Genomic DNA, 27,513 nt, shown 5'->3' on the forward strand with positions numbered 1-27,513 from the left:
TTGTGTGGTACTATGTCATTTTGGGATTAGATTTCTCACAATTACTGATGAGGTTGAGCACCTTTTCTGTATCTATCGTCCATTTTGATATTGGGTGTGTGTGACGTGCCTGTTCAAGTATTTTGCCCATTTTAAAAATTGGGTTGTCTGCTATCAATTCAAAAAGGTTTTGTGTATATACAGTATAAGAATACTGTGTCAGGTATATATATTGCCAATACCTTCTTCCATTCTTTGGCTTGCCTCTTTCATTCACTCTTTTAATGGTGTCTTTTGAGGAACAGGAGTTCTTAATTTTAATGTAGTCAAATTTATCGATCTTTTCCTTTTTGGTTAGTGTGGTTTTGTCCTATTTAAGACACCTTTTCCTACTTCAAATTCATGAAAATATTGTCCTATTATATCACTTAATGCTTTGTTTTACTTTTCACAATTAGACATAAATTCACATGGGATTTATTTAAGTATATGGTGAAAGGTAGATTTCTTTCTTTCTCATATAATTTCCCACATGACTCAACACCATCTATTGAAAAGACCATTCCTTCCCCACTGCTCTGCAGTATGGCTTTTTCATAAGCTATATAGGTTTATTTCTGGGTTCTATATTTTGTTTCTTTCCTTTAATTATCTGTTCTTATGCCAACACCATAATTAATTACTGTAATTTTAAAATAAGTCTTAATATCTGGTAGTATAAGTCTCTTAACTTTGTCTTCAAGATTGGCCGGGCTATTCTTGGCCATTTGCATTTCTAGGTACATTGTAATGTTAACATCAATTTCCACAAAAAACCTTGCTAGGATTTTGACAGGGATTTCATTGAATTTATCAATTAAGTTGTCAAATCTTGACATCTTTACAATATTTAGTTTTCCAATTCACGGACATAGTAATCACTACATTTATTTAGGTCTTCAGTTTTCCTAAGTCCTCCAAGTGTTCACTCATGTCTTTCTGGCATAATAGCCAAAGTCCTCACTTTGACTTATGAGGCCCTAAATTATCTGTTTCCTGTTAACTCTTTTGACCTTCTCCCCTGCTACTCCACCCCTTGCTGAATATAGTCCAGCTATGGTGGCCTCCTTGCTGTTCTAGACCCTGAGGAGACAGCAGTGAACATATGCAAAAAGCTCTCCCCTTATGAAGTTCCCCATTCTAATGAGGAAACAGATAATAAACCATATCAATAAATAAAATACATAGTAAGTTAAATGGTGATGTGTAGTAGAGAAAAACATATACAGTAGGGAGAAGAAATATGAAATGGCAGGAGGTTAACATTTTAGACTGAGTGGCCAAGGAAGGCCTGAGAAGATGGCTTTTAAGTCGATATTTTCAGAAAGCGAGAAAAATAGCCATGTGGATTCCAGGAGGAAGGGTCTCCCAGGCAGAGAAATCACAAAGTGTGAAAACTCTAGGACAGCCTAAATAGCTCCTTGTGTTCAAGGATTGGTAAGAAAGCTACTGAAGCTGAAAAAGAAGAGGGCTAAAGGGTTAACAGGAGAATCGGTCAAGTAGGTAGGATCTCATAAGGAAGAGTGAAGATTTAGGCTTTTAATCTGGGTCACGTGGGGGCCACCAGAATGCTTAGAGCAGTGAGTGACTCTGTCTGAACTCTGTTTTAAAGGGATTGCCCTGACTGCATGGGGGCAAGGGTAGAAGCAGTAATCCAGATGAGAGATGATGGTAGCTTGGACCAGAGTTGTGTCAGTGAAATCATGGGAAGAGGTCAAATTCTTAATATATTTGGCAGGTAATCTGACAGGATTTGTTGATTGCTAGATGTGGATATATTAGAAACAGAGAAGTCGGGGTTGACACCTCAGTCTAAGCAACTGACTTAATTCTTTTGGTAGTTGTAGACCTATTCATATTTTCTATTTCTTTCTGGATCAGTTAGTCAATTTTAGTAACTTTTATTTTCTAAAAGTTTATCTATTTGGTCCACTTTTATTGGCATAAATTGTTCATCCCTCTCTTTTATGATATTTTAAATGTATGCATCATTTGTAAATCTTATTTTTATTTGAAAAGATTCATTTCTTCTGTTTATTAGGCTCCCCTCGCATTCCAATATTCATTATTTGTACCTTTTCTGTTCTAAGTAAGTTTCACTAGTGTTAATTTTATTAGTCTTTTTAATAACTGAATTTTGACTTTGTTGCTTCCCTGCATTGTATGGTTTCTATTTCAGATTGCTATTTGGTATTTCTTTGTTTATACTTTGTTTTGCTGTTCCAACATCTTGAGATAAGTACTTCATTATTAATTTTTTCTTGTATTCTTTTCAGTTGTATGCATGTAAGATGATAAACTTCTCCCTAAGAACTGCTCTAACTATACCTTGATAGACAGTTCTTTCTTATGATTCAGTTCAAACTATCCTTTTATTTCCTTCAGTTTGATAACAATTCCATTCAAGATAATTTATTCTTCATCCCCGCCTTTCCTCACTTTCCCAGATTTTAATCATGCATTTAAAAATGGAGAACATATTATCTAAATACAGGCTCCTAGCTGCTAAGGATTCATTCGTCAATGAACAAGATAGACAAATCCTGCTCCCTCATGGAGTGTACATTCTAGTGAGGAAGACAAACCAGTTACAAATGTATAGAGTGGCTATAAAGTTGGGAAACATGAGTAAATATTTACTTTATGTGAGCATGTTTTATAATCAATTAATACCTGCACTTGACAGGGTAGGAGAAAGTCACCCCAAGTGAGATTGTATGTGATTGTATATTGGGATTGTATGTGACCCCATTATGCCAGAATGCAGAGGGACTGGTTTGATGATTAATTTTCAAAGATGGAATGGGTGATATGGCCACGTGGAATTGGCTGTGCATTCTCCAGATCTTAAGCTCATCAATTACTTCTTCTGAGGGATGCTAAATGCACTGGTGAGTCCTGTGAAAATCAGAGTCAAGGCCAGGCACTGTGGCTCACGCCTGTAATCCCAGCACTTTGGGAGGCTGAGGTGGGTGGATCACGAGGTCAGGAATTCGAGACCAGCCTGGCCGACATGGCGAAATCCCATCTCTACTAAAAATACAAAAATTAGCTGAGTGTGGTGGCATGTGTCTGTAATCCCAGCTACTCGGGAGGCTGAGGCAGGAGAATCACTTGAACCCGGGAGGTGGGAGGTGGAGGTTGCAGTGAGCCAAGACCATGCCACTGCACTCCAGCCGGGGCAACAGAGTGAGACCCTATCTCAAAAAAAAAAAAAAATGGAAATCAGAGTCAAAGCACACTGAACCACACATTGCTAACTAGGGAGAAGAATTTGAATATATTGTAACATCAGTAAACAATTATATATATGTATATACTCACCTATATCCAGAATGTATGGCCACCATGTAGATTGATGAGGAGTCAATAGCCGGAATAATTAGATCATGCTGATCCAAATCCATATCTGTAGGAGTTTAAAGTCTTATATAGAGGCCTACCACCTCTGCAAGATGCCTTGAAGTCTTTTTGCTCAAATTCTCCCTTTGCATGTTGGCGCTAAAGCAAATCTAGAACAAAGAATTATTGTTAAGACTAAGTGTAAAGTATGTGAAGTATAAAGAGTAAGATGCTAAACAGACAAAGTCTTCAATAGATACAATGACTGCATAATGTATTGCTCTAACCAGGGCACCTTTGGGGGCAAATCAGGGTGCAAATAATTTCACCAATTGGCATAAGCTTCTATTACCTTGGTTAAATTAGGAGCTATGGTAACCCCCATCATTAAATGGTGGTTTAGTGAGAGAGACACAGAGAAGAGAAGAGGGGGTGAAGGGACAGAAAGGAACAGAAACAGAGGCACAGATAGATTATCAAAGTTGACAGGAGCTTCCAGTATCATCCAGTACTTATTCTCACCCTGTGATTTACATGCCCTAAGGAAACTGTGGGTCTATTCCAACAAGTAAAGGAAACCACAGGATTTACTTGGCATATCTCCTTGGAGGATAAATTGTACTTAATGTCACATAATAGAAGCCATTACTATTCTATGAAAAATATAAATATGGAGTAAATCACAAAATCATTCATTTTAAAAATAAAAACTAACCTTTTCAACAAATGGTGCTGGAGCAATTGGACATCCATAGACATAAAAAAACCAAACCTTGACTTAAACCTCAAATTTTATACAAAAACGAACTCAAAATGAATCATGGACATAAATGTAAAACTATAAAACTTTTAGGAAAAAATAAAAATCTTTAGACTGAAAACAAAAACATGATCCATAAAAGAAGATATTTATAAATTAGACCTCATCAAAATTAAAAACTTTTGCTCTGTGAAAGACAAGTGAAGAGAATGAAATGACAAACTACAAAGTGGGAGAACATATTTGCAAACTACACATTTGACAAAGGGTTGGTATCTAATATATACAAAGACCTCTCGAAACTCAACAGCAAAAAAAGAAAAAAAAATCCAATTAGAAAGTGGGAAAAAGACATGAAAGGACATTTCAATGACAAGGATATACAGATGGAAAATAAGCACATGAAAAGTGTTCAACATCATTAGCCAGTAAGGAAATGCAAATTAAAACCACAGTGTGATATCACTACACGCCTATCAAAATGGCTAAAATAAAAAACAGTAACACCACTAAATGCTGGCAAGGATGTGGTGAGACTGGATCACTCATACATTGCTGGTGGGAATGTAAAATGGTACAACCACTCTGGAAAATAGTTTGGTAGTTTCTTATGTGCAATTACTCTACAACCTGGCAATTTTACTATTGGGCATTTATCCCAGAAAATAAAAACATATGTTAGCACAAGAACCTATACACTAATTTTCATAGTAGCTTCATTTGTAATAGCCCCAAACAGGAAGCAGCTCAGATGTCTTTCAAGGGTAAATCATTAAACAAATGGCATACATCCATACCACGGAATACTTCTCAGCAATAACAAGAAGCAAATTATCAATACATATAGTGACTTGGATGAATCTCCAGGGAATTATGTTGATGATAAAAACCAATCCCAGAAGTTATATACTGCATGATAATATTTATATAACATTCTTGAAACGATAATATTTTAGAAATGGAGAAGAGATTCGTAGTTACCTGGGACAGGAGAGAGGGTGGGGGGGCAGTGGGTGTGGTTATTGAAGAAGTAAATGTGGGTAACACCAGAGATCCTGGAGGTGATGACAGTGTTCTGTAACATGACAATGGTGGTGAATACTAGAACCTACACGTGATAAAACTGTATAGAATTAATACACACATACAAATGAAGTAAAGCTAAGGAAATATGAATAAGATTGGAGAATTTTATCAACCTCAATATCCTGGTTTTGATATTGTACTATAATTTTGCAAGATGTTACCATTAGGAAAAACTGGGTGAAGGGTACATGAAGTCTCTATTTTTTCTTGCAACTGCGTGTCAATCTACAATTACCTCAATACAAATGTCAATTATACAAAATAGAAGTTAGACTTAATGTCTTTCTTTTTTATATGTGCAGTCTCAGGTTATACCTGCAGAACCTCAGATATACTTGTATTATGCTGCTGACAAAAAAGTGTGAAAGAACCCAATGCCTTCATTTTAAAGATGAGTCACATAAAGGTTAGGTGACTATCCAAGCTGATAAAGCTTGTTTATATTAAGCATTTATCATGGTTTCTGCCTTTCTATAGTTATAATGATGGAGAATTTTATGGCAATGTTAAGATGTCCAGTCCTGGGTTCAGACAACTTTGGGATATATCCTATCAGGACTCAAACGGTCTCACCATGTGATCTTAGAAAAATAATGTTTGCATTTTCTACTCATTGAAATGAGATAATAAAATAATCCCATACACTGATGGGATTTCAAGATACTGAAATGAAATAATTCATGCTGGTACAGTGGATGGGTGATAGGAGACTCTCAAAATAATGCCTGTTTTCTGGCATATTAAGTGCTGGACACTAGAGCTAAAGGCTTTGAATACAAAGAGATAAAAGGTATAGTTTCTGCTTCCATAAACAGAGTCTAGGAGGGAGAATAAAATAATATAAAGATAACTGCACAGAATAAAATGTGAAAAATAGGAGAGTACAGGGAATTGGTGGTTGATGAGGCTGGATAGGTAAATGCGGCAGGTGGGGAAGGCACCTTTTTAGGAATCCACACTTTGGCTAGGTTTATGTCATCAAAGAGCCTAACAGCCGTTTTTTTTTTTTTTCCACGTGACAGGATCTCGCTCTATTGCCCAGGCTGGAGTGCAGTGATGTGATCATAGCTCACTGCTGCCTCGAATGCTGGGGCTCAAGTGGTCTTCTCACCTCAGCCTCCCAAGTAGCTTGGACTATAGGCACATGCCACCATACCTGGAATTTTAAAATTGTTTGTAGAGACAAGGTCTTGCTATGTTGCCTAGGATGGTCTCAGACTTCTGGCCTCAGGAAATCCTCCTGCCTCAGCCCTGTAAAGTGCTAGGATTATAGGTATGAGCCACCACGGCTGGCCTAGAGCCTGGTCTTTTAGAGTCAGATGGATTTGAGGATGGAGCTCAGTGCTATCCCTCACCAGCTGTGTTACTGTGGGCAAAACTGCTTATTTTTCTAATCCTCCCTTTTCTCAACTCCAAAATAAGAAGGTTGCAATAGAATAATTCCCTCTAGGTTGCCTGTGTCAGTTAATGAGATCATGAATATGGACATGCTTAGCACTCAGTATTTTCCTGCAGCTTGCTAAAATAGCCACAGTGTGTGCAAAAATGTAAATATCTTTCTGTATAAGTGGGCTACAAACAATGGTAGAAAACATAATCATACCACTCCAAGGTCATTTCACAACTTCATGTTTAAAACAGACTATTCTGAAATAGTCATTTGATTGAGAAATTATCTGATTTCAACATTCACATGTGCTCTCTGGTACATTCTCTCCTCTCAAGCACTCCCTCTCCCTTTCCTCTGATTTCACCTCAGAATTATAGTTGTCAATGAAAAGAGTCAAACTCTGTAAAATATTTGAAGAGATTTATTCTGAGCCAAATATGAGTGACCAATGGCCCACAACACAGCCTTCAGGAGATCCCAAACACATGTGCCTAAGGTGGTCAGGCTACAACTTGGTTTTATACATTTTAGGGACACAAAAGACATTAATCAGTACAAAAAAGATGTACACTGGTTCGGTCTGGAAAGGTGGGACAACTGGAAGGCAGGGGCTTCCAGGTCATAAGCAGATTCAAATACTTTCTGATTGGCAATTGGTTGAAAGGATTAAGTTATTATCTAAAGACTTAGAATCAATGGGAAGGAACGTCTGGGCTAAGATAAGGGGTTGTGGAGACCAAGTTTTTATCATGCAGGCAAAGTCTCCAGGTAGCTGGCTTCAGAGAGAATACATTATAAATGCTTCTTATCAAACTTAGAGAGTCTGTTCTCTCAGTAATTTCAAAAGGGTGGCGGGTATAATGAGGCATGTCCGACCCCACTTTCCATCATGGCCTGAACTAGTTTTTCAGGTTAACTTCGGAATTTACTTTGCCGAGAGGAGGGGTCCATTCCGGTGGTTGGAGGGCTTAGAATTTTATTTTTGGTTTACGTAGTCTTTGTGCAGGGGAACACTTAACAAAAAATGAAGGCGCAATGGAATATGTGTCAGGTCTGGGTGCTGGTGGCTGGGCCCTGCTGGCTTCTGTAGGGTCATTTCACCCTGTTGGGTCTTTGGTTTAGGCTTCAGTCCTGCTGCATCCCCTGCTGGGGTCATTTGGTCCCCCTGGCCTTTGGATTCTAGTGAGCATCTGGGCCCACTGTCCTCCTACAAGGCCTCTGGTCCAGAAGTCCTCACCCTGTGCTCACCTCACCCCATTCCTGGCCACCCTCAGTCTCTGGCCCTCTGTATCAGTTATCTATTGCTGCTGGAACAAATGCCTGCAAACTTAGTGGCTCAAAATAAAAACTTTTCTTAGAGGTCTGGAGGTTAGAAGTCCAAAGCAGGTCTCATGGGGCTAAAATCAAGGTGCTGGAGAGACTGTGCTCTTTCTGAAGGCTCTAGGGGGGAACCTGTCTCCTTGCCTTTTCTTGCTTCTGGAGGCTCCTACCTGTCTTTTATTATCTGATTTTCTTGCCTCCCTCTTTTAAGGACCCTTTTGATTATATCAGACCCACCCGGATAATCCAGGATAATTGTCCCAACTCCAGATTCTGTAAGCCAAAACAAAAATCCCAGGCCCCCCAACAGACTGAACAGAGCCAAGAGAAACCTGAAAAATGAAATTCACAATCATGATGGGAAGGGAGGTTGGACACACCTCCTTATACCCTCTCCCTTTTGGAGTTCAGCACAACTGACCAGCATTAACACTAAAATAGAGATCACAAGACTGACAAAACAGACTCTGTGGCAATAAGAGATCAAATTCCATCCTGACTCTGGTGTAGCATCACATGACAGATATCAGACCCTGAAGGAAATCAAAGTATTTTACCCCAAAATACATTTCTCTGACACTTTGAAATGGCCCTGCAAATCTGTCTTGTGTGGGGAAAATTCTACATCTGTAGAGAACCTCCATTAATGCAGCCCAGTCTTTCTGGGATCTAGGAGAGATTAACTAAGAGTCTGACACCTTTAGGGTATGAAAAGAGACATTTACCATCTATTCCCGCCGAAGCCTGCTACCTGGAGGCTTCATCTACATAATAAGAACCTTGGCTTCCACAACGCCCCCAAGCCACTTACCTTAACTAAAGCATTTCTTTCTACTGACTTCAAATTAGTTTAACTCTTTCAAACAATTGCCAATCAGATAATTTTTGAATCCACCTATGACCTGTAAGCTCCCTGACTCTTTGAGATGTCTCACCTTTCCAGTCCAAATCAATATATTCCTTACATGTATTGATCTATGTCTTCGCCTGTAACTTGTCTCCCTAAACTATATAAAACCAAACTGTAATCTGACCTCCTTGGGCGCCCTTTCTCAGGACCCCCTGAGACTCTTTCTGGAGCCATGGTCACTCATATTGGCTTAGAATAAACTCCTTCAAATATTTTACAGAGTTTGGGTTTTTTGTTCACAATTATTAATCACACGTTTGCCAAGTAAGGTCACATATTCACAGGTTCTGGGGGTTAGGATGTGGACATCTTTGGGGGGGCAATTGTTCCGCTTTCCATACCCTCCTATCATTCCCAACCCCTTTCTGGGACAAGCAGCACACACTGGATTCCCCCATGTCACTGATGGGCCATAGGAAAGTGGAGATGCTACTTTACACCGTCCCACTGCGGAAAGCACCAAACTGCCTCTCCTCCTCCATGCAGCTGCCTCATGGGGGTGGGAGGCACCAGGTGAGGCCCCTTATCTCAGAGATTGAAGTGGAAAGAGTGGCACAAGCCTATCTGGGTGTGTGTTATATGACATCATGCCTGGGGTACATAGGAGGCATGAATAAAGAGCACTGGGGAATTTTCAGCCTAAGCCTTGATGTGACAATCCTGCATTCCCCAATCCTTCCTGTTCCCACTATAATCAGGACCAAAAGAGCTGAATCCTGCAGGTAGTGAGCTGGGCTTGATTAGGAAATGAGAAGGTTCTGGGTGTGATGATCTAGGTTCTATATAGGTAGGCTCAGATGCACGCTGGGCCTGCTAGCTGTATCGGAGTTGATCTTTCTGAGAAGGTGAGTTCAAGCTCTGTTTCACTGGGTGGCAGGGAAAGTTTTGTTCAAGGCAAATCTGGAAGGTAGAGTCTCACACTTTGACACATAGGGAGAGACCCCAGTATCCAAAATCCCAGCTGCTGCAGCATACCCGTGGGCTCTCCTGAGGGCCCAGGAGGAAAGAGAACCTGAAGGCCAAGGTAGGTATGCTGTTATGGATTCCTGGTTTCCTCTGTGTGTGTGGTTGGGGGTAGGGGTTGGAGTACCTGGTCTCACATGCTTCTGCCCTCAATTTTAAGGTGTGGCTTCTCAGGAGTCTGTGTTCCCTGAGAACAGAAGGTGAAGAATGAAAAGGAAAATGGCTCGGTCATTTCTAGAGGTGATATCACAGGTGAACTGCTTACTTCTGATTTCCTTCCTAAAATACCAATTTACAGGGCTAAAGACATTTTGCATTTGTTCCAATGGGTGCAGTTCCCCATTCTGGTGATGAAGTGACAGTCAGAGAGGCAACAGAGGGGACCTAAATAGCCCAGAAGCTTTCTTTAGTGACCCAAGATTTAGTATTCATTCAACAAACTGCTCAAGGTCTGACCCAAGATTTAGTATTCATTCAACAAACTGCTCAACAAGTGACCCAATATTTAGGATTCATTCAACAAACTACTCAAGGACTGACTGACCAAGAGGAGTCATCAGCGCAGGTCTTCTAGGCATGAATTTTTTGAAAACTTTTAAGCTGAAGAATAGGAGTCCCTGGGGATAGTGAGTTCAGTTTGAAGTTGGACAGCTTGCATGTGTTGGCAGCGCAGGGAGCAACGGCTTGACTTGCTCTCAAATCTATGGGAGAGCTGGAGCAGTGCACAGGCAGTCAGGCGGATGGGATGAAGGTGGAGGGATGCTGCCATATTTCTGGGTAACAAAAGGGCACTGGTCCTGACAGACTTAAAATCCAACACATCAAACTATGCTAATTAAAATAACACAGAAATGATAATACATTGATGGGTAAACAGAAGAAAATAGAAGGCCAGATACACATTGTGGTAGAATGAACTCTCCCCCACCCATTGCAAGATGTCCCCATCCTAGTTCCTGGAAGCTGTGAATGTGTTACCTTACATGGTAAAAGGGACTTTGCAGGTGTTATTAAGTTGAGGATCTTCAGATGGGGGGTTTCTCCTGGGTTGTCTGGGTGGGCCTGAAATGTAATCACTGGGTCTTTGTAAGAAACAGGCAGGGGGATGCTATGTTGCTGGCTTTGAAGACAGGATAGGGCTGGCCACAAGCCAAGGGATGCAGGTGGTTTCTAGAAAGCTAGAAAAGTTGAGGAATCAGATTCTTCCTAGAGCCTGCAGCAGGGACACAGCACTGCTAACCCATATTGTACTTCTGAACTCCACAACTGTAAGATTATAAATTTGTGTTGTTTTAAGCCATGAAGTTGGTGGTAATTTGTTATGGCAGCGGTAAGAAACATTAGCTTCCCACTAATCCACATATTTAGGGCCCAATATTTAGAAGAACTGGGTAAATGACGGAGATCACGTTTACATTAGAGGACAGGCTGATTTAATTGTGGTATCAAATAACAATGTCCAAATATAATAGCTAGAATTCCATTGAATAATAAACGAATTTACCAAAACATCTTTTAAAATGAAGTCTGTGAAGACATTTTCATCCCTCAGTCAGGCAGACCTGAGTTAAATTTTACTTCTGTAATTTTATATTTTTCAAATTATATAAGAAATCTATCAATGTATGATCTTTTTAACAATGCAGATGAATAATTTTTTAAAGGCCTTTTTAATGATTAACCCTACTCAACCACTGTCTTTAGTTTTATACACAATAGATCTTTTTTTATATCAATAAAATATCAATAAAAAAGATCTATTGTGTATAGATATGTAAAGTAGCATCTCCACTTCCCCATGGCCCATCAGTGACATGGGGGAATAAAAGTCTATATTCTGTAACTTTTTAAGTTTTGTAATTTATTTTGGAGATGTTTCCATAGCAGTACGCATAGATGGCCCTTATTCTCAACATCTGCAATGTGTTCTGCAGTGTGAACTGTCCTGTTTTTGGACCTTTCTCCTGTTTATAGATCTCTATGTTTGCAGTATTTCAGTGGTAGACATAATGTTGCCATGAAGTCTCTGCATATTCTTGAACTTTAAGAAAGCTATCTAGACTTAGAATTTCTGAGTCAAGGGCATGCACCTTTAACCATGTGAGATACTGTCAAGTCATGCTCCAAAAGTGCTATGCTGACTTTGAAGTCCACAAATCAGTGTGATTGATGGCTTGGTTCCATCCCTTAAAAACACTGGATAGTATCCAGGTTTTAAATGTTGTGACTGTCTTGCCAAAACAAGCAAGACTTGCTGCTAATATAATGTGCATTTAATTGAGAACAGTTTGTCCACTTATTGATCATTTGTATGCTTTCTTCAGTGAACTTTTCATTCATATACTTTAGGCATTTGTCTAGTCTGCAGCTTCTATTTTTTTTTTCTTATTGATCTGTACAAATTCCGAATTAGTTCCTTGTTGGTTATACAACATACTAATTTAAGTTTTTTCTGTGTCCCTTTTATTTTTTCAGAGAGATTTCTTTCTCCTTTATAAAGTCGAATTTATTATTTCCTTTTATCTGGCACTTGAGTCTTTAAGACATTTTTCTATTGTAAGTCTGAAAATCCTCATTTTCTAACATTTTAATATCTTTTATTTCATCTGGAACATATTCTCATAGTCAGGGAGGGATCTTGCTCTCCCCCTACTATGGGATATTCAGTTATTGCCTCAGTATTCATTGAATTGTTTCCCAACAGACTTGCAGGTCATCTTTTTTAGGTAGTAAACATTTCCTATTTGCATCTGTTTCTGGGCTCTCTTTCTTTGATCTCTTCATCTGTGCTGATAGCATTCCTAACCCACTCGAATTACTACAGCTTGACTCTGCACCCTGACAAGAACAAGACCTCCATTAACTTTTCATGTAAAAAACTAGTCTGTCATATTTTTCCCTTGTGTGAAAATCATGTATCTGTTTATCACAGTTTATAAAAATAATCTTAATGGATTTTTTTTAATGGAGATACTATTGAATTTATGTATATACTTGGGAGGCCTGACACGGTTCTAGTATTACTTGCAAAGAACTTTTGACTGCTCATATTGAGAGACTCTGTCAAATCTTTAGTTTTGACTGATCTATAATACTGGTCCAAAACCCAGTAGGTTCAAGACTCAAGAAGAGCTGATGCTCCAGTTTCAGTCTGAAGCACAAAGAGACCGATGTCCCAGCTCATGCAGTCAGGCAGGATGAATTCCCTTATCATTCTGCTTGGGTGGGATTCTGACTTAGAGGTATTTGGTCATAATCCCACAGACGGTAGCTCTACCCCATTGACTCAGCCAAGCATGAACACCAAATGTATGTTTCCTTAGCTGTTACTTTATCATGAGGATAAGTAATTTTGTCTTCCTAAACTCTACAAGAGTAAATCATACTTTTATTGTTTGCACTTTCTATTATAGCTTTTGGTCACTTATTCTAATGTATCCTTATATCCTGTGTGATTCCTTAGAATGCCCAATATGAAAGATATCTACCAGGGGCCACGTGGAGGCATGTATACATATAAAGTATAAATTGTTATTTCAGGAGTTGGTGAAATTTAGAGATGTGGCCGTAGTCTTCTCACCAGATGAGTGGGATCATCTGACCCCTGAACAGAGAAACCTGTATAAAGATGTGATGCTGGATAACTGCAAATACCTTGCGTCTTTGGGTAAGGAAGGTCTTGCTGGTTCACAACTGCCCATGGGAGGATTTTTTCCTTCTGTGCAAATATCTGCAAAACTCCCTGAAAATGCTTAGTTGAATTTTCTAACTTCATATTCTTCAGTAAACATTGTAGCTCTGTGTTAAGAGAAGACATTTTCATCTTGGGATGATACAAGCTTCCTATTCCCCACTGTCCTCAAAATCATCACACCATTCTCCAAAACTATAGTCTGAGGCTGTCATATGCCTAAGAAACAGCTGGGGAATGGTTTAAAATGAAGATGGTCTTTTATACAAAAACAGTGCTTTAGAGGTTCTGGGAAGATTGAGATGTCAATGAGATTCCTCGTCACTAAAAATGTGGGTCTAAATTCTGTAATAACCACAGCATGGTCAAGATCATTTATTTTTCTTAGGAAACTGGACTTATAAGGCACACGTGATGTCCTCTTTGAAGCAAGGGAAGGAGCCCTGGATGATAGAGAGAGAGGTGACAGGTGTTCCCTGCCCAGGTAAGAAGCAGATGGAAGTCATCACAGCTCACACCTCAACTCAGAGTAACCTGGACACTCCCACTCCAGCCCCCACCAGGAGGTGATAGGAGAAGAGCTTTCCCCTGGGCTTCTGTCCATGAGTTGCCAAAGGAATCTTTACCCCACATTTATCACTCTCCCTGTACCCTTTTTGTTATAATTCTAGTCTTAGGACAGTAAATGGTTTGCTGGTAAAAGTTTGGAATTTAAGTTACTACCCGAATGGATAAAAGGATGAATAGCTGAATTGGTCAAAAAACTTGTCAGTGATTACAATGAATGAATGGGTTAGCTCAGAAAAGTGTCACAGAAGGTTTTTTTTTTTTTTTTTAAAAGAAAATTCTGGAGAGAGACTGATTTTCTCTTTAGATTATTAGTTTAGAGAATGACAAATTAGAAAAACAAATTTACCATCTAGTTGGAAAGAGACGACTACCTTCATTAACAGAAGGTAGAAATTGCCAGAATGTAAGATGATCCAGAGATTTCAGAGAAACTTGTTTCTCGAGTTTCAGTGCTGACATCAGGGAAGGCAGCTCATTCATAGGCTCCTGAAAGTCAGGGGATAAAAAGCTGGGTTAGATGATGATGAATTTCGGTCTGGAGTATCATTTGATCTAAAGAGTAAAATACCAAATGCATTTAAGCTATGGGCATTTTGGAAAGTGGACTGCAATCCACTTATTAAAGATTTTTTATAAGAATTGTTCACAAGAATTCCAAATAACCCTGTTTATTCTTTAAATACTTAATAACTTGGTCCAAACTCCTCTCCTACCCCCAAAATACTTCTTTTCTCTCCCTTAAACTTTCATTTTTTATGCACCCCTGAACATTTTTCTATCAAGTTATAGTCACTTTCACATTTACTGCAAGATGTTTTTCAGATCTCTCCACTGCCGCCTTGTGGCTTTAGAACACAAATCTGTTTACTTTGTTTTGTGACATATTTGAATAAAACCACATATCCTGTTTAGGGCTGGCAATGTGGTAGTCGGAGGGCTGGAAATTGGATACAAAAATTGAGTCAATCAATCGTCACTGTTGCTCTAGTCAAGACTCCATCGTCATTTTGTATAACCTTCATTTACAATTCATTATGTCATTATGTGCTAGACAGCTAGTCTAATATCTTTTCTATGTTGTTAAATAGCTGGGTGTGGTGGCACATGCCTGTAGTCCCAGCTACTTGGGAGGCTGAGGCAGGAGAATCACTTGAACCCGGGAGGCAGAGGTTACAGTAAGCCAAGATCGTGTCACTGCACTCCAGCCTGGGCAACAGAGTGAAACTCTGTCTAAAAAAATAAAAATGCATATACTAATTGTAAAATATACACGATTTTATATATGGCTGCACTCTTATTTAAACAGCATGCTGTAAAAATCTCACTTCTTACCTTTCTACTTGGCTGTTTCTGAAATCTTTACATGTTATATCTACGTGTCTTACTTTTTAGTGCAATATAGTATTCTTTAATATGCATCCATCACACAGCCAGTTTTAGGGAAAAAATTCCTAAGTCTCTACAATTCCTTCTGACCCAAATCTCACATGCTCCCTTTGGAATCTACAACAATTTTCTGGGTCACAGGGCATATTATAAATAGTTTGACAAAACGTACCCAGATTACTTTCTGGACATCTGTGAATTTTACACTCCACCCACATTACTTCTCTTTACTGCATCTCACCACTGCTTGCTAACATTTGCATTTTAGTTGGCTCCATTTTGGTAGCTTTGTCTCCTTGTTTTAATTCTCATTTCCCTAATAGTAAGATGAAGCTCACGTGATATTCTTGTCATCCACTCACTATTCAGCTTTTTTGAATTGCTTCTTCATGTTCTTTGCTCATTTTCTAATTTTTTTTCTTTTCTTTGTGGAATTGAATAATTTTATATTATATATAAGGTATTTTTTGGTTTAAAATTTACGATTACTCCTGTCAATCTGTCATTTGCCTGTTGACTCTGGTGCTTCTCTTGATCAGAAATCCTTCATTTTTGATCACATCCATAACATTTTTGACTTACAACATTTGCTTATTGTCTTTTTGTTGTTGTTTAAGAAGCCCACTGCATCCTAGACCACAAAGACATTCTCCTATCAGCATTATGGGTTTAAAATTCACGTCTTAATCTGTCTATATTTGTATATGGCATAATGGACAACCAGCCCCATTTTCTCTGAACAATGAGCCAGTTTTTACAATACCACCCACCAAAGCATCCTTTCTGTCCTCACTGACTTATGATGCCATCCTTACACACAAGCCATCAGTACTAGACATCTATAGAAATCATCTTCTGAAATTTCTTTTATTCCATTTGTGTGTTTGTCTCTTCTGGATGAGTATAATATTCTTTTTTATTATAGCAGTGTGGTTTTCTAGTTATCCATCATAGTGGGTTCTTTTATTTAAAATTAGTTTCCTATTCTTAGAGTGTATTCTTTCACTGACAATCTTGCTTCAAGTATTTTGAAGCTCTGTGGGTGCATAAACACCTAGAATTATGCTCTGTTAATTCCTTATCCTTATGAAATAAACTTCTTTATCCCTGGAAATACTTATTACTCTAAAATGTATTTTGTCTGATATTAATATAGCTACTCTAGCTTTCTTTTAACTGTTAGCATGGTATATATTTTCCATCCATCTACTTTTTAACCAATTGTGTCTCTAAAGGAAGTTTCTTGTAGTTAGCAAATAATTTGGTTTTACTTTCTCATACAAGCTTGATAATCTCCACCTTTTCATTGAGGTGCTTATACCACTGGGTCTCAATGGGGAGAAGGGAAGATCTTGCCCTCTAAGGGCACCTGGCAATGTCTGGGTGATCTTTTTGGTAGTAATAACTGGGTATGTAGGCATGCTGCTGGCATCTAGGGTGTAACAGCCAGGGATGCCAAGATCCTACATGCACATGACAGCCCCCATAACAAAGAATTCTCTGATACAAAGGTAAATAAGTGCTCAGGTTGTGAAATCTTGTGTTTTTATTTTTACATTTACTGTGATAATTGATATGGTTAGGCTTGAGCCTAAATCAAATAGATTTCTATTTGTCATATCTGTTCTTCCCCCTTTTCTCCTTTATTCTGCTTTATTATCCTTACCCTATTTTGGATTGATTTTTCTTTTTTTTTTTTTAGGATTCTATTTTATCACCTTTATTGGCTTATTAGCTGTAACTCTATTTTAATGGTTGTGTTGGGATTTGAGTTTATGGTATCTGTCTTTAACTTATCACAATCTACATGCAAGCGATAGTATACTCCTTCATGTAGAATATAAGAATTATACTGTAGTTTTTATAATATATATATATAAGTATATAAAATACTATAATTTATCTCCACCTGCCTTTATGGTGTTGCTGTCATACATTTTACTTTCACGTTATAAGCCCCATAATACATTATTTGTGTTTAAACAGTCAATCTTTTAAAGAGATTTAAGTAATAGTAATAAACCCACACATATTTACCAGTTACATTTCAGTTGCTTTTCATTCCTTGGTGTAGGGCCAAATTCCCATCTGGCATCCCTTTTCTTCTGCCCTGCAGGACTTCCTTTAAAATTACTTGTAGCGCAGCTCTGCTAGTAATGAATTCTTTCAATCTCTGTATTTCTGAAAAGGTCTTTTGTTTGTCTTCATTTTTGAAAGCCATATGCTGGGCATAGAATTCTAGTTAATAGGTTTTTTTTTTCTTTTAGTACCTTAAATATTTTGTTCCATTATCTTTTTTGCTTGCAGTGTTTCCAGTGAGAAATCTGATGTCATCTTTGTCTCTGTGCCATGTACATAATGTCTTTTTCCCCCCTCTGGTTGCTTTTACAGTTTTCTCTTTATCACTGGCTTTGAACAATTTCTTTATAATGTACCTTAGTGTAATTCTCTTCATGTTTCTTATTGTGTGATTTGGGTTTCTTGGATCTGTGAGTTTATAGTTTTTACTGTGTTTGAGAATTTTTTGCCCATTATTTCTTCAAATATTTCTCTCGTCCCTGCCCCCGACCCCCTTTCCCCGTCTATTTCAGAGACTCTAGTTGCCCAGATATTAGGCCACATGATGAAGTTGGTAAATCTTCTACACGTTTTTAATAGGACTCACATTTAATGGATGGTAGTACTTTCTTTTAATCCTGACTTTCCTTTTATATATTCTATTTCTCCAGTTCCTTCCCTCTAAAAGAATTCTCCAACCAGGTTTTCCATGCTGCTATTTCATCTTTGGCTATATAATTTTGCTATAAATGCCAACCATTAAGTTCATTTAAACATATCTTCAGGGTGGGCATGGTGACTCATACCTGTAACCCCACGACTTTGGGAGGCTGAGGCGGTCAGACCACTTGAGGTCAGAAGTTTGAGACCAGCCTGGCCAACATAGTGAAACCCATCTCTACTAAAAATACAAAAATTAGCCGGATGTGATGGCATGGCCAGCTACTCGAGAGGCTGAGGCATGAGAATCACTTGAGCCTGGGAAGCGGGGTTTGAAATGAGCCAAGATCATGCCATTGCACTCCAGCCTGGGTGACAGAGACTGTCTCAAAAAAAAAAAAAAAATTAAAAACCATATCTTCAAACCAACTATTCCCACTTTGTCCCTTTTATTACCACTGATTCTGTCCCATGTTGAAATATTTATGTTTTTGAAAATATTACTCATGTATATTTATAAATATTCCACTATATCTATACATTTTTCTAAGCACTTCAGTAGCATCTCAGACTAGAATGAGGAAGATAACAGAAACCTGTGCTGGTTCTCCATCTTATCAATGGGAGATTTTTTTGTCTGTATTAACATATCTACTATATTTTGTATGTATACAGAAATGCTCAATCTATAATTCGTATGTGTGTAAGGAATGCTCACATTTCTTTCTGCAGTTAACCAGTTTCTAGATGTTTTTATTACAAAAAAGTGCTAGAACTCATGACACCACAGTTTTATATAAAGGTAAGTTTGATAGTCTAGGGTTATCAAGATACTGGAAAATAATGGTGTGTTCATGCAATATAAGAACTTGAGTGCAGTGCATGCATATACCAAAAATATAATTGGGAACTCTCATTTCTAAGAATCGATACTAGAATATACTAGAATATATTTCAAATTAACAAAGATGTAGATTTAAGATTGTTCTTAATGTTCTTAGCAACAACAAAAATAAGTACAACTCAAATATCCAAATAGAGCATTGGCCCAATCAATAATGACCCTGTCGCACAGTAAAACATTAAATATCAAATTGATAAGACAGATGTGTATTTACTCATAAGTATCCCCAATTTTGATGTTCAAACGAAAATATTTAAAGTGTAATCACTTTCACAAATTGCTATACCACACAGAAATATTTTAAAGGGCCTTAATGGAAACAAAACTTTAATCCATGCTTAGGATTTCACGTGATTCTTTTTAGGTTCTTTAAGCTTTTCTGTTTTGGTTATTAAAATTTCACTGAGCCATTTTTACAATCACAAGTATAATTATTTCAAGTTTAAAGAAATAGAAAAAAATTCAATGGCCACTGTTGATCACTTAAATCATTCTTGTACGTGGAGAAGCAATTCTCTGCCTCTCCACCTCCACAAACTCCTACTTCTCATCCTACCCGTCTAAAGTCTCCAGTCACTGCACTCTTCTTTCCCTCCCTTTCCTAATTAACTTGATGTGTGTTGCAGTGTCCAGTTCTGATTTTCTTTTTTTCTCATATTGTTTTCCTACTAGCATGTCAACCAGCACTGGCAACGTTTCGTGCCCTCAATGAATCTGGGAATGCCTTCAGACAAAGCTTTCACCATGGAGAATACCGAACACGTCGTACTTTTATCCAGCATTATGAATGTGATGACTGTGGCATGGCTTTTGGGCATATGTCACAACTTACTGGACATCAGAAAATCCATAAGGTAGGGGAAACCCACAAATACGGTGAAAATACAAAGGGCTTTAGGCATCGCTCATCATTTACAATGCTCCAGAGAATTTGTACACTATATAAACACTTTGAATGTAACCAATGTGGTGAAACTTTTAACAGACCTTCAAAGGTTATTCAACATCAGAGCATGCACAGTGGACTGAAGCCATACAAATGTGATGTATGTCAAAAGGCCTTTAGGTTTCTCTCATCCCTCTCTATACATCAGAGATTTCATGTTGGCAACAGAGTAAACCTGACTCGGCATCAAAAAACTCATACTCAAAGGAAGCTCTTTTCCTGTGACTTTTGTGGAAAAACCTTTCACCGTTTCTCAGAAAAAACTCAACATCTATTAATTCACACTAGAAAGAAATATTATACATGTAATTATTGCAAAAAGGAATTCAATCCGTACTCCAAATTTATTCTACATCAAAGAACTCATACAGGAGAGAAACCCCACAAGTGTGATGTTTGTGAGAAATCCTTTAAAAGCATCTCAAATCTTAATAAACATCAGAAAACTCATACTGGAGAAAAGCCCTTTTCATGTAATGAATGTAAAAAAACCTTTGCCCAGCGCACAGATCTTGCTCGCCACCAACAAATCCATACCGGAAAGAAGTATTTTATTTGCAATAGTTGTAAAAAGACCTTTGTCCGTCTGTCAGATCTAACACAACATCAAAGAACTCATACAGGAGAGAGACCTTACCAATGTACGACTTGTGAAAAAGCCTTTAAATATCGGTCAAACTTTACTAAACATCAGAAAACTCATTCTATAGGGAGGCCCTTTGCATGTAATGAATGTGGAAAGACCTATCGCCTTAACTGGGAACTTAACCAACATAAAAAAATTCATACTGGAGAGAAACCCTATGAATGTGGTGAATGTGGAAAGCGTTTTAACAATAATTCAAATCTTAATAAACACAAGAAAATCCATACAGGAGAGAAACACTTTGTATGTAATCAATGTGGAAAAGCTTTTAGCTTAAACTCAAAGCTTTCTCGACATCAGAGAATTCACAATAAAAAGGAAAACTCCTTTAAAAGCGTCTCAAATCTTAATAAACATCAGAAAACTCATGCTAGAGCGAAGCCCTTTTCATGTAATGAATGTAAGAAAGCCTTTGCCCTGCGCATGGATCTTGCTCGCCACCAACAAATCCATACTGGAAGGAAACCTTTTATTTGTAGTAATTGTAAAAAAACCTTTGTCCGTCTGTCAGATCTAACACAACATAAAGGAACTCATACAGGAGAGAGACCTTACCAATGTACAACTTGTGAAAAAGCCTTTAAATATCGGTCAAACTTTACTAAACATCAGAAAACCCATTCTATAGGGATGCCCTTTACATGTAATGAATGTGGAAAGACCTTTCGCCTGAACTGGAAACTTAATCAACATAAAAAAATTCATACTGGAGAGAAACCCTATGAATGTGGTGAATGTGGAAAATGTTTTAACAATAATTCAAATCTTAGTAAACACAAGAAAATCCATACAGGAGAGAAACACTTTGTATGTAATCAATGTGGAAAAGCTTTTAGCTTAAACTCAAAGCTTTCTCGACATCAGATAACTCACAATAAAAAGAAACCCTAAAAAAAGAGGAAGGTGAAGAAGGATATTTAGAGATGACTTACCCTCTGCTAAACTCAAGAGATCAATGTAGAAAGAATCTTAGTCGAAGCCTAATTCTTCGTGGATTCATGCTGTATGGAATATCTTGGAAATACAAATACGTAAATGTTGAAGAAATGGAGATGTGATCAGAAGTGTACTTTTTTTTATTGCACTGACTTGAATCTTTGGCCAAGGCAGGTGGATCATGAGGTCAAGAGTTCGAGACCAGCCTGGTCAACATAGTGAAACCCCATCTCTCCTAAACATACCAAAAAAAAAAAATTAGCAGGGTGTGGTGGTGCGCACCTGTAATCCCAGCTACTTGGGAGGCTGAGACAGGAGAATCACTTGAACCCAGGAGGCGGAAGTTGCAGTGAGCTGAGATCATGCCATTGCACTCCAGCCTGGGTGACAGGGTGAGACTCTGTCTTTAGAAAAAAAAAAAACTGTTAAATGTATTCAACTAAATTTGAAATTGGATAAGGCAGTTCCTGTGGTAAGCAGTGATAAGCTAAGAGGCAGCTAGAAGGTTTCAGTGAACATTCATTTTGCTGTCTGTCCATAATCTACTTTCACTGGATTAACAAATAGAGGTAGCTATCTAAAGATGCAAACTTTTATAGGCAAGATGATGCAACCCTAATTTAAGCATAAGGAAAACAAAAGCCATCTCTTCTGGATGAATTAGAAGTTTTGGAGAACTTTGCTAGTAGACAGTGAAAAGCAAAAAGCTGATCATGAATCTGAACTAAAGGGGAAAGAGTTAGGAGGGGTAACATGAGAAATCCAAAGGTCTTGGGTCTGTGGATAAGATGGTTTCTGCTGTCTTGTCTAAACGGTCGGGCATGGTGGCTCATGCCTGTAATCCCAATACTTTGGGAGACCGAGGTGGGTGGATCACTTGAGGTCAGGAGTTTGAGACCAGCCTGGCCAACATGGTGAAACCCTGTCTGTCCCATTAAGAAATAGCTCATTTGAAATAAGTGAAAAAATTGAATGAAGAGACTCTTTACAAAAGTGTGGGAAGGGTTGTGGGAAACCAACAAGGGATTTACCATCCCTAGCCCTGAAGGGAAAGCAGGAGTGTGGTGCCTTTGTACTAAAAATACAAAAATTAGCACGGCGTGGTGGTGTGCGCCTGTAATCCCAGCTACTAGGGAGGCTGAGGCATGAGAATCACATGAACCCAGGAGGCAGAGGTTGCAGTGAGCAGAGATCATGCCACTGCACTCCAGCCTGGGTGACAGAGCGAGACTCTGTCTCAAAGCCAAAAAATAAGTGGATATAACTAAGACACCCAGCCCCCCTGAATAGTTTACAACATTCTTATATGTTTCTAGAGAATCAAGAAGAAATGGAAAAATTGCAACAATTCTAGGCTTTAGATTCAGAATATGGAGAACCTATTACTGGGAATATTATGTTATTTGAAATTGATTTTTGTTGTATGTCTTAAATGCTAAGCTTTCTAGTATATGCTAACACTAGCATGTAATATTGAATACATTTAAGCCTTGTATAGAAGTCGAATTACTTTCCCAAATTTTTTCTCATAAACGTTGGTGGCAACTTGCCTGTGTTTAGCCAAGTGGGATGCGCATAGTTAGGATTGGCCTCAATCCATAGACACTATTCAGTTTCTTCATGCTCTCATCTTTCTTTACTTTCTCAGATATGACAGGAGCTGCCACAGGGCTCAAGTGTTGTATAATCCCCAGGTGTGCTTCCTTTTCATCTGCCTCATTACTTGTGTGTTGAGGCATCAGTACATTTATATCTCTAAGGAAAGGTGTATGTATATATCTAGCTCACTTTTTACAAATAACAGACACATTAGTTTTATAGATCTCAAGTTATATATAAGCCAAAAATGCAACTGAAATAATTTAGCTCAGTACAAAGAAAATATTGTTATGAATATTATAAAAATGGGAGTGGCTATTGGGATAAAGACAAAAATTATACACAGGACCTGTCATCCCTAATTTTGGTCCTTAAAATCCTGGGTTAAAGTTAAACAGGAACCATTTTATATGTTTCAAATATACGAAGACTTTCCAACATAGCTCCTATCAGGGTCAAACTGCTAACTCTAAAGTCCAGAGTGAGAAAAGTTTTCTAGGACACACCAGAACAACTTGTTCTGAAAAGCCTCATATCCCAAATTCACCATCACCAAACTCAAAAATTTTTCATTGACATCTAACACTTTCTTCTTTGTATCTCTGCCATATTTCTCCAAATTTCTTAGGCACTGTCACTAATTCCTAACCCCAATGTCTCCAGTTTTGTAAAAAAGATAAAAGAATAGCCATCATGTAAATGTTAGGCTATTCATAACATTCTCATTGGAAAGTTTCAGCAGAAAGTTTTATATTTTCATTGGGGTTTTAATATTAAAATCACCTAACAGTTCTATTGTTTAAGCAAAAATAACAGATGGAGAGAGAAGTTAAATACTTCAATTTAGGCTTAAAATGTCATCTGCACACCAATGTAAATGATGCATCTTTTGCATTTAATAATTCCTTATATTTTCATCCTCACATATTTGAGGAGATATAAATCTAACAGAGCGTTTGTGGATTGAATGGAATCCCTCCCTAAAGATATGTTGAGGTTTTAACTGCCGGTGCTCATTAATGCGAACCTATTTAAAACTAGGATCATTTTGAAGATGTAATCAAGATCAAATCATACTAGATTAGGGTGGGTCCTAAGTTCAATCACTGTCTTCATAAGAGGCGACACAAGACAACTGGCTGTTGAATAAATGCTTTAACCCTTTTAAAGATTAAATTATCTCTGAAGATAACTTCCATAGAATGCAAAATTGGAGTCAGCACAGAATATGATCCATGTACCTCATATAAACAATGTTAGCCAGTGATTTGATGCACAGACCTATCTCTTATCCCCCGCCTTTTGACCTAAAACATATCTGGCCTGGATAACTTTTAAATTATCATGGGGTATAAGTATTTTCTCCATTGTCAGGGAACCAATATGAGGATTCTGCCACTAAGTCTGTCTCCACTATGCATTCTGGGACTGAGGAAATAACCATAGGATGTGTGTGTGTTTCCACTGGCAGAAGCAAACCCTCTGGGAGTTGGATTCAGGCCCAGACTCATCTATCTCCCGACCTTCATAAGTCTCCACTCTGATTATAGGCCACTGTAGTGTTTGGGAACAGAAAGAATTCATATAATCAAAGCCAATATCCAAATCCCCATGGAGGTCTGGGTATGTCCTTCTCCCTCATGCATGGCCATGGTGGTAAATGACCACAGATACCCCTGGGAAGGTCTGGAGGAAGATCTGCATGATGCTTCTATGGCTACATTGCAGGAACCTTAAAAGGTCTTCCTGAAGCCACTTCAGGTCTAGGAATTGGCTTAAGTCTCAAAGTTGAGTAAGGTGCTACAAATTCCCAGTATAATCCCTTAAGTCATACTTCTGCCTAGGAGACCCAGAAATTGTTCACCTATATGTCAAGCTGCTCCTTTGAAGGAAGCCCATTTTCATTATAGGGTCTCCATGATGCACTAGCTGTACTGCCAGGCCCAAACCTGATTACCAGTCTTTCCTAAGGCATGCTGTAACAGTGTCTGCTTTGTTTCCAAAGGTGAGGTGCTGCTGCATGGCCTCTTCCACTCCCCAGAATCTCATTTTCATTTTGATGATCTGTTTCCTGGGGCCATTTCTGGTACCAGTTACAGAATCAGTCCCATTAAGAAATAGTTCATTTGAAAGGAGTGAAAGAAAATTGAATGAAGAGACTCTTTACAAAAGTGTGGGAAGGGTTGCAGGAAACCAACAAGGGATTTACCATCCCTAGCCCTGAAGGGAAAGCAGGAGTGTGGTGCCTTTGAAATGTGTCACTTTGGCTTAGCTGATTCTATGTTCCCTAGAACTCCCTTCCCTGTATGTTTCCAGTGAGGGTGGGTCACAGAGGACATTCTGGCGTGAGATCTGGAGGGTGGTCGCAGAGGAGCAATCATCTTGCTTTTATGCTTAGCAAGGCTTCTGCCCCCGACACATTTCTTACCTGCTGGTTCTTGTTGGCATGGCTCAGTAGATAAGCCTGTGGCTGCTCTCCTTTCCCCAGGATCTCCTCCAGCTCTTCCAGCTCCTGGGCTATGTATGTGCTTAGCAACATCACAAATGGCACCAGCCTCTGTAGGACACCCACATTGTTTAGGTAGAAGACAGTAAAAACTGCCACAGCTTTGTCTGTGGGTTCCAGCTTGTCTTTACTCTCTTAGTGTTCACTTTCACTACTTGCTTGGCCTGCAGAATTAAAGTACCAGCATCAGCCATGAGGACAGTCACGTAACAGCCTTCCCGTAATAGCCTGGAGTCAAATCTTGATAACAAATTTGTCATCTACAGAACATACATATGGCTCTGCTGCTCTGACTGAACTCTAAGTGATGCAGGAAGGAAATGACTTTTGGGATCTGGGAATAGCTCTAGCGGAAGAGGGCCACAAATAAGGTCTCAACCAGACACCTGATGGCAAGAGACCTCAGCTGATGCAGTTCACAGAGGTCTGCCCCAAGCATGAGGAGTGGGGTAGACAGTGGTTCTGGAAGGACAGAGTATCCAGGAGCATCAGGCTTCTGAAGAATAACACTTGGTCTAGATATGATGGAACAATGTGTTTTAGGATATGCAAAGAAAGTTAGCTGGGGATTTTCTAACCAGTCAGACTTATCTTCAAATATACATAAAGTCCATAGGCAAACTGTGAACATATAATAATTCAGACACTGTTATGTCCATCTTAAAGAATAAGCTATCTTTTAAATTATATTCCAGGTGAACAGGAAGAGAAGAGGGAAGAAGAGATTACCAACTAATTTCATTACTGACTGACAGTAAGAAACTAATATACTATCTTCCCCTTACTCCTTGCAAATAACAGGGATATTAAGGCATTATATAAAGATATCAGTATATTAGTAACTGACAGAACAAAAATACAAATGCTCCGCAACACTGCAGTGAAAGACAAATGGGAAGATAAAATCATCTGGCAAAACTGAAACTACATGTGTCATATCAATAATACCAATTTATAAAACTCTCTCATTCTCTCATATAATCTTATTCCCCATTTCATTGAAAAATAGAAACAATTCCAAAATAAATTCACAAACTTCTGTCACATCAACCCATATGTGTGAGCTGGCATGGCATGACCATTACCTATTCTCTTGAAAAGGCTACCTTTCCCCCTTACACATAGATTCTGACCCATCTCACCTATGCAAAACTTTACTCCAACATTTCCCCCTCTCTATGGAACATTTCCCGTAAGTGTATAAACATGCATTTATCTCTATCTCTAGAAAGAAGCCTCCTTTGACTACACTTTACTCTCGAGCTACAATGCCATTTCTCTTGCCTTTAGTACGACTTCTTGAAAGGGTTGTTTGTATTAACTGTTTTCAGCGCATCTCCTCTCACCTTTCTTGAAACCACTCCATTCTTATGATGGTTGCCTCTGGTAGCTAGCCTGTGAGATGGCTCCAGAGGTCTCTACCTCCTGGTACTCAGGCTCCTGTGTGATACCCTTCCGCACCATATCAAGGTTGGTCTGTGTGACCAATTAAGTACAGTGAAAGTGATAGTTTTCCAAAGCTAGGTTATAAGGGAAACTGTGGCTTTGGATCACTCATTCTGAGGAATGAATGCCAGCTGCCACGTTGTGAGGAACTCAAGAAACCCTATGGAGAGGTCCATGTGATGAAGAACTGAGGTCTCCTGCTAATAGCTGTGGGAGAGAGCCATGGTAGAAGTGGATCCTTCAGCCCCGTCAAGTCTTTACAAGACTGCATCCCTGGTCAACATCTTGACAGCAACCTCAAAGACCTTGAGCCTGAACCACCTAGCCAAGTTACTCTACAATTCCTAAACCACAAAAACAATGAGATAGTAAATGT

General features: G+C 38.6%; 1 protein-coding gene and 1 pseudogene across 9 annotated transcripts in view; both read right to left on the reverse strand.

Annotated features, from left to right (window-relative positions):
- Positions 1-25,885, reverse strand: part of LOC129052177 (E3 ubiquitin-protein ligase makorin-1-like) — a 35,875-nt pseudogene extending 9,990 nt beyond the window's left edge.
- ZNF334 (zinc finger protein 334) overlaps positions 1-27,513 on the reverse strand; it is a 58,855-nt gene that overhangs the window by 16,749 nt on the left and 14,593 nt on the right. For 6 of the 9 annotated variants that reach the window (XR_010138700.1, XR_010138698.1, XR_010138694.1 and 3 more), the window contains 4 exons: positions 25,614-25,855; positions 21,583-21,821; positions 14,397-14,536; positions 3,343-3,530 (listed from right to left, as the gene is read on the reverse strand). The gene's annotated coding sequence lies outside the window, so the exon portion shown is untranslated. Of the gene's footprint in view, positions 1-3,342; positions 3,531-14,396; positions 14,537-21,582; positions 21,822-21,841; positions 25,856-27,513 lie in introns of those variants that run through there. The other 3 variants (XR_010138697.1, XR_010138692.1, XR_010138696.1) reach the window with 2 other exon arrangements.

This window comes from Pongo abelii, chromosome 21, assembly GCF_028885655.2.
Source record: "Pongo abelii isolate AG06213 chromosome 21, NHGRI_mPonAbe1-v2.0_pri, whole genome shotgun sequence".
Lineage (NCBI taxonomy): Eukaryota > Metazoa > Chordata > Mammalia > Primates > Hominidae > Pongo > Pongo abelii.